General features: G+C 41.0%; 1 long non-coding RNA gene across 2 annotated transcripts in view; it reads left to right on the forward strand.

Moving 5' to 3' along the window:
• The window catches only part of LOC124722895, a 102,693-nt gene extending 96,372 nt beyond the window's left edge, over positions 1-6,321 (forward strand). For both annotated transcript variants that reach the window (XR_007006460.1, XR_007006459.1), the window contains one exon: positions 3,948-6,321. This is a non-coding gene — a long non-coding RNA (uncharacterized LOC124722895). The remainder of the gene's footprint in view (positions 1-3,947) is intronic.
• The last annotated feature ends 962 nt before the right edge of the window (positions 6,322-7,283 follow it).

The raw sequence follows: 7,283 nt of genomic DNA on the forward strand, positions 1-7,283 counted from the left end.
TCCCATAAGTAGGTTAAACATTCAATTCAAGTAGAATGCAAATCTCTCGGGCTAGTACACTAAAAGAAGGTTTGTTGTTGTTGTGGTCTTCAGTCCTGAGACTGGTTTGATGCAGCTCTCCATGCTACTCTATCCTGTGCAAGCTTTTTCATCTCCCAGTACCTACTGCAACCTACATCCTTCTGAATCTGCTTAGTGTATTCATCTCTTGGTCTCCCTCTACGATTTTTACCCTCCACGCTGCCCTCCAATACTAAATTGGTGATCCCTTGATGCCTCAGAACATGTCCTACCAACCGATCCCTTCTTCTGGTCAAGTTGTGCCACAAACTTCTCTTCTCCCCAATCCTATTCAATGCTTCCTCATTAGTTATGTGATCTACCCATCTAATCTTCAGCATTCTTCTGTAGCACCACATTTCGAAAGCTTCTATTCTCTTCTTGTCCAAACTATTTATCGTCCATGTTTCACTTCCATACATGGCTACACTCCATATGAATACTTTCAGAAATGACTTCCTGACACTTAAATCAATACTGGATGTTAACAAATTTCTCTTCTTCAGAAACGCTTTCCTTGCCATTGCCAGCCTACATTTTATATCCTCTCTACTTCGACCATCATCAGTTATTTTGCTCCCCAAATAGCAAAACTCCTTTACTACTTTAAGTGTCTCATTTCCTAATCTAATTCCCTCAGCATCACCCGACTTAATTAGACTACATTCCATTATCCTTGTTTTGCTTTTGTTGATGTTCATCTTATATCCTCCTTTCAAGACACTGTCCATTCCATTCACCTGCTCTTCCAAGTCCTTTGCCGTCTCTGACAGAATTACAATGTCATCGGCGAACCTCAAAGTTTTTATTTCTTCTCCATGAATTTTAATACCTACTCCGAATTTTTCTTTTGTTTCCTTTACTGCTTGCTCAATATACAGATTGAACAACATCGGGGAGAGGCTACAACCCTGTCTTACTCCCTTCCCAACCACTGCTTCCCTTTCATGTCCCTCGACTCTTATAACTGCCATCTGGTTTCTGTACAAATTGTAACTAGCTTTTCGCTCCCTGTATTTTACCCCTGCCACCTTTAGAATTTGAAAGAGAGTATTCCAGTCAACATTGTCAAAAGCTTTCTCCAAGTCTACAAATGCTAGAAACGTAGGTTTGCCTTTCCTTAATCTTTCTTCTAAGATAAGTCGTAAGGTCAGTATTGCCTCACGTGTTCCCGTGTTTCTACGGAATCCAAACTGATCTTCCCCGAGGTTGGCTTCTACTAGTTTTTCCATTCGTCTGTAAAGAATTCGTGTTAGTATTTTGCAGCTGTGACTTATTAAGCTGATAGTTCGGTAATTTTCATATCTGTCAACACCTGCTTTCTTTGGGATTGGAATTATTATATTCTTCTTGAAGTCTGAGGGTATTTCGCCTGTTTCATACATCTTGCTCACCAGATGGTAGAGTTTTGTCAGGACTGGCTCTCCCACGGCCGTCAGTAGTTCCAATGGAATATTGTCTACTCCGGGGGCCTTGTTTCGACTTAGGTCTTTCAGTGCTCTGTCAAACTCTTCACGCAGTATCATACCTCCCATTTCATCTTCATCTACATCCTCTTCCATTTCCATAATATTGTCCTCAAGTACATCGCCCTTGTATAGACCCTCTATATACTCCTTCCACCTTTCTGCTTTCCCTTCTTTGCTTAGAACTGGGTTTCCATCTGAGCTCTTGATATTCATACAAGTCGTTCTCTTATCTCCAAAGGTCTCTTTAATTTTCCTGTAGGCGGTATCTATCTTACCCCTAGTGAGATAGGCCTCTACATCCTTACATTTGTCCTCTAGCCATCCCTGCTTAGCCATTTTGCACTTCCTGACGATCTCATTTTTGAGACGTTTGTATTCCTTTTTGCCTGTTTCACTTACTGCATTTTTATATTTTCTCCTTTCATCAATTAAATTCAATATTTCTTCTGTTAGCCAAGGATTTCTACTAGCCCTCGTCTTTTTACCTACTTGATCCTCTGCTGCCTTCACTACTTCATCCCTCAAAGCTACCCATTCTTCTTCTACTGTATTTATTTCCCCCATTCCTGTCAATTGCTCCCTTATGCTCTCCCTGAATCTCTGTACAACCTCTGGTTCTTTTAGTTTATCCAGGTCCCATCTCCTTAAATTCCCACCTTTTTGCAGTTTCTTCAGTTTTAATCTACAGGTCATAACCAATAGATTGTGGTCAGAGTCCACATCTGCCCCTGGAAATGTCTTACAATTTAAAACCTGGTTCCTAAATCTCTGTCTTACCATTATATAATCTATCTGATACCTTTTAGTATCTCCAGGGTTCTTCCATGTATACAACCTTCTTTCATGATTCTTAAACCAAGTGTTAGTTATGATTATGTTGTGCTCTGTGCAAAATTCGACCAGGCGGCTTCCTCTTTCATTTCTGTCCCCCAATCCATATTCACCTACTATGTTTCCTTCTCTCCCTTTTCCTACACTCGAATTCCAGTCACCCATGACTATTAAATTTTCGTCTCCCTTCACAATCTGAATAATTTCTTTTATTTCATCATACATTTCTTCAATTTCTTCGTCATCTGCAGAGCTAGTTGGCATATAAACTTGTATTACTGTAGTAGGCGTGGGCTTCGTATCTATCTTGGCCACAATAATGCGTTCACTATGCTGTTTGTAGTAGCTTACCCGCATTCCTATTTTCCTATTCATTATTAAACCTACTCCTGCATTACCCCTATTTGATTTTGTGTTTATAACCCAGTAGTCACCTGACCAGAAGTCTTGTTCCTCCTGCCACCGAACTTCACTAATTCCCACTATATCTAACTTCAACCTATCCATTTCCCTTTTTAAATTTTCTAACCTACCTGCCCGATTAAGGGATCTGACATTCCACGCTCCGATCCGTAGAACGCCAGTTTTCTTTCTCCTGATAACGACATCCTCTTGAGTAGTCCCCGCCCGGAGATCCGAATGGGAGACTATTTTACCTCCGGAGTATTTTACCCAAGAGGACGCCATCATCATGTAATCATACAGTAAAGCTGCATGCCCTCGGGAAAAATTACGGCTGTAGTTTCCCCTTGCTTTCAGCCGTTCGCAAGTACCAGCACAGCAAGGCCGTTTTGGTTATTGTTACAAGGCCAGATCAGTCAATCATCCAGACTGTTGCCCTTGCAACTACTGAAAAGGCTGCTGCCCCTCTTCAGGAACCACACGTTTGTCTGGCCTCTCAACAGATACCCCTCCGTTGTGGTTGCACCTACGGTACGGCTATCTGTATCGCTGAGGCACGCAAGCCTCCCCACCAACGGCAAGGTCCATGGTTCATGGGGGGTAAAAGAAGGTACAAATAAAATTTAAACCATAGCTTGAAACAAAACAGAAAATAGTGAAATTGAACTTACAGTAATCCTGAGTACAAAATAAATTACACAGAGTCAGCACAAGTAGCATTCCCAAATCGAGAACTGGGCTAAACCCTCCTAACAGGAATAACTGTGGTAAAAACTGCCAGAAAACTTACAGCAATAAAAGTTATCCAACAGGACTGTGAGCACTAGCCCTTGAGTGGCCAGCCTCCAGTTATCGGTGGTAAATGAGTGAGAGCAGGTGCGCACACACCGCCATAAAGCTGGTGCAGTAGTGTGTGTGTGTGCGCATACCCATTGGTGGGATATGAAGGAGTCAGTTGCTTAGCTGCATAGGCAAAGAGATTACATCGCAATTTCAATGTATCAGAGTACTGCAGATGCATAAACAAAAAGGAGAACAATGATTTTCACTGAGATAATTATGACCATTTGCATGTCTTTTGTACTCCATTTTTAACATATTTTAAATGTTTTGTAAAAATGTGTATCTTAAATTATCTTATAATAATATTGTCAGGTGATGAATATAAATTCCCTTTTGTTACAGGAAGATGTACGAGAAGAATGGTGTTTGGAGCAAGTGGATTGATGCTTGTGTACAGTGTTTCATAAGCTGTGCATGTGTCCTTGTGGTGCCGACTAGCTTGTGCTGCCATTGAGGTCACAATTGGGAATGATGGCACACAAAGAATTATCTTATGATGTTCTTGCCTAAATGTCCTGGTAAGGTTTAAACTCTTCAGTTTGAAGAGCTATGTTCAGGTGTGTTTGCATCCTGTGGATTCCCAATGACAAACCACGTGAACTGACCCTATTGTGGTATTGTGGTTGGAGGCTAGACTGGCAAACAGACCTTAATGCTGGAAGCTTGGTTTGCTGTCAGATCCCTTTTCCTAAACTGTGTCCTTATGCAATATTGTGTGTGTGTTTTCAGGCAAAACAAATGCTAGTGGGCATCTTTGAGTGCATCTGCTGCACATAGATTGTATTTGCTTATGTACTGCTGCTGGATGTAGGGATGTTCCAATACCAGATTCAATAAGATATTTGGTATCAATACCAATACATACAGTTATATAGGTCTCGTGATAATATAGGAACAAAAGTATTGATATTGGAAATACAGCAAGGTATTGATGGCTTTTTACATATTTTTGAGCTTTCCTTTAAGACAAATGGTTTAGAATACAGTGCAAAATATGGGACATACACTGTATGTACATGAACTGACCTCAGTATAAAGTGTAGTATACACAAAGCAATAACAGTGAAATTTTCAAAATTTCAACCAAAATAGAGGCATAGATGTAAATTTCATTTAACACATAAATGCCATTCTTAAAAACAAAACTATTTTCGTAGTGAAAAGTTGCATTTAACTGAAATATTCTGTTTTGATATGCTGCCTAAAATATTTATTTTTGTTGGTTTTTGGCAAAAATTTGATCTCCCTGTTGTGAGAATGGAGTGCCAGGTTTATGGTTGGAGGGGTGTTTGTTGTTTCACGAGGCACTGAAGTTGCCGTATTGAGGAAATGAATGCTTGCGTGTTTTAACAATGTGTGAAAAAAATGGTCTTATTGTTCTCTCATTCTGTTAGAGAATTTGATTTCAGAGGGTCATCCTCTTCTGCCAGGAGCAGGGACAAGCTTCTAATATATCCTCCCAAAATAAGTGTTTTTACATATCGTCTTCCTCATGTTTGCCAGAGGAACTTTCTCCAGATGAATAATGGCTCAAGAATTATACTGACTGCAGATATGGAATTTTCTGCTGCAGATCAAACGGCTTCGACGTTTCAGCAGTGTAACAACTCACTTCTGCTAAAATATTAGCACTGTTAAGAGTTGAAATTGTTCATTTGTGTGAACAGTTTACCACTGAAATTATTTTGAGTATTGTACTTAACCAAGAACACTGTAATTTATTGCTCGAACAGTACACACACATGGAAGACGAGGTAGTCAGCGCGTGGACAAGGTACAATACAATTAGCAATACGTCAGTGGCCAGCAGAGCCTTGTGCTCCAGCCTACATAGACATTAGTTCCAACAGGTGGTGCAGCCGGCATGCTGCGCACACAACTGCTGTCATATTAGTAGATCAAATGGCCTCTAGTGGCAAAAAAAAAACTTCACACGTGAACTATGAAGCAGCACGCACACGAAATTGGTAGTTACAGCCAGTATGTTTATTCATTTCTCTCCCAAGATTTCCATAACAACCCACTTGTTCGGCTGAAGTAACACAGTAGTAGTCGAAGCTCTTTGCTCTCACTGGCACATGTCATTTTCAGTCTTAAAGTGTCATCCAGAAAAGCAAATCTCAGGATTTTCTTCTTGTGTAGGAATCTTTAGAAGATACAGTAGGTTGATTTCTAACTTATTTTCACATCTAGAATTACGCTTTCTGTATTCCCTTGTGGAGGAATAGTGCTGTGGCCACAAAGCAGCAGAATCTCAAGTGAACTGGGAAAAACCCAAACAGACTCGAATATCTGTGGAAATAACAAACAACAAATGTCCTGAGTGAGACATTCGCAAAGACAACACGAGGTGCGCAAGTGACCCCATAAGCAAGCAGGTTTGAAAGAGTGACTAAAGGGGAAAACAAAACAGTGCAATAACATAATAGACACAATCTAGTGTCGGGCATAATGGCACCTGTACACAACAGAAGCAAATAAGAGACTGACAAATTTCTGGCTGTGGAGCTGTATTTAAGTGTGTACTACGTGTAAAAGAAAAAAAAATACAAAAAAATACATAATTGAATAATAGAATTGTAGCAAGTACAGCTGTGTCACATAGCTTTGTCTGATTATCCCCCCACCCCAATGGATTATAGAGAAAGATACTACCAATAGAGATCAGAAACGAGCTCTGTACATGCATTTTAAATTTTACAGTGGGTCCTGTGATATCAACTCCTAACTTGCTGTCTGGAGAATTTACTCTCCAGGCTGCACTACTGACCACTTAACTAATAACTTTTCACTTGAGTCAGTCCGTTGTCAGGTAAAAGTAGACTACACCAGTATAGAATGATGAATAAGTATACAATGTGAGTTCACAAGTATAACAGAATCTCACGGTATTGCCACTATGTACACAACTGTTGGCCATGGCAATTATTATAAGGGGCGTTCAAAAAGAAACGAGCCGGAGGCATAATTACAGAAACCAGTACCTGTATGTCAGAAGTATTGACCCTGGCTGTTGAGACACTTGTCCCACTGTGACAAGGTGGTGAATGGCTGTCTCAAAAATTTCCTGGGTCTGCGATGTTAACCAGTTCTGCATGTACAGCTGGATGTTGTCATCTCAAGTGAATTGTTTGCCCCTCAGAGCCTTTTTAAGGGGACAAAAAATGGCATAATTACAGGGGGAGAGGTTCGGACTGTATGGAGTGTGGCAGAGAACCTCCCATTTGAATTTCTGCAGGAGTGCTGTGACTGTGTTAGCTATATGAGGCTTTGCATTGTTGTGGAGCAGAATGACCCCACAGGTGAGATTGTCTGGTTGTTTTAATTTGATCCCTTGGTGAAGGGTGGTCAAGGTTTGTGAGTAACGCTGGACATTCACTGTTTTTCCGTACTGTAAGAAGTGACTTGGAAGGGAGCCATTCAACATGCTTCCTGGTGTGGTTGAAGCTGTGGGGAACCCATTTTGTGCATGTGCAGTTATTCCTTCATGGCTGTGTGAACACTTAAGACACTCAATCCAACCACGGTGGCTATGGCTTTCACTGTCACTCGACGGTCCTGGGTAATGAGTGCATCCAACAGCCGGATGTTGTCATAAGTAACGCAGTGCGCTGCTCCAGACCGTGCATCATCGGCTAACGACACCCATCCTTCCCTGAAGCGCTTTGCCACGCCTTG

This window comes from Schistocerca piceifrons, chromosome X (assembly GCF_021461385.2).
Source record: "Schistocerca piceifrons isolate TAMUIC-IGC-003096 chromosome X, iqSchPice1.1, whole genome shotgun sequence".
NCBI classification, from domain to species: Eukaryota; Metazoa; Arthropoda; class Insecta; order Orthoptera; family Acrididae; genus Schistocerca; species Schistocerca piceifrons.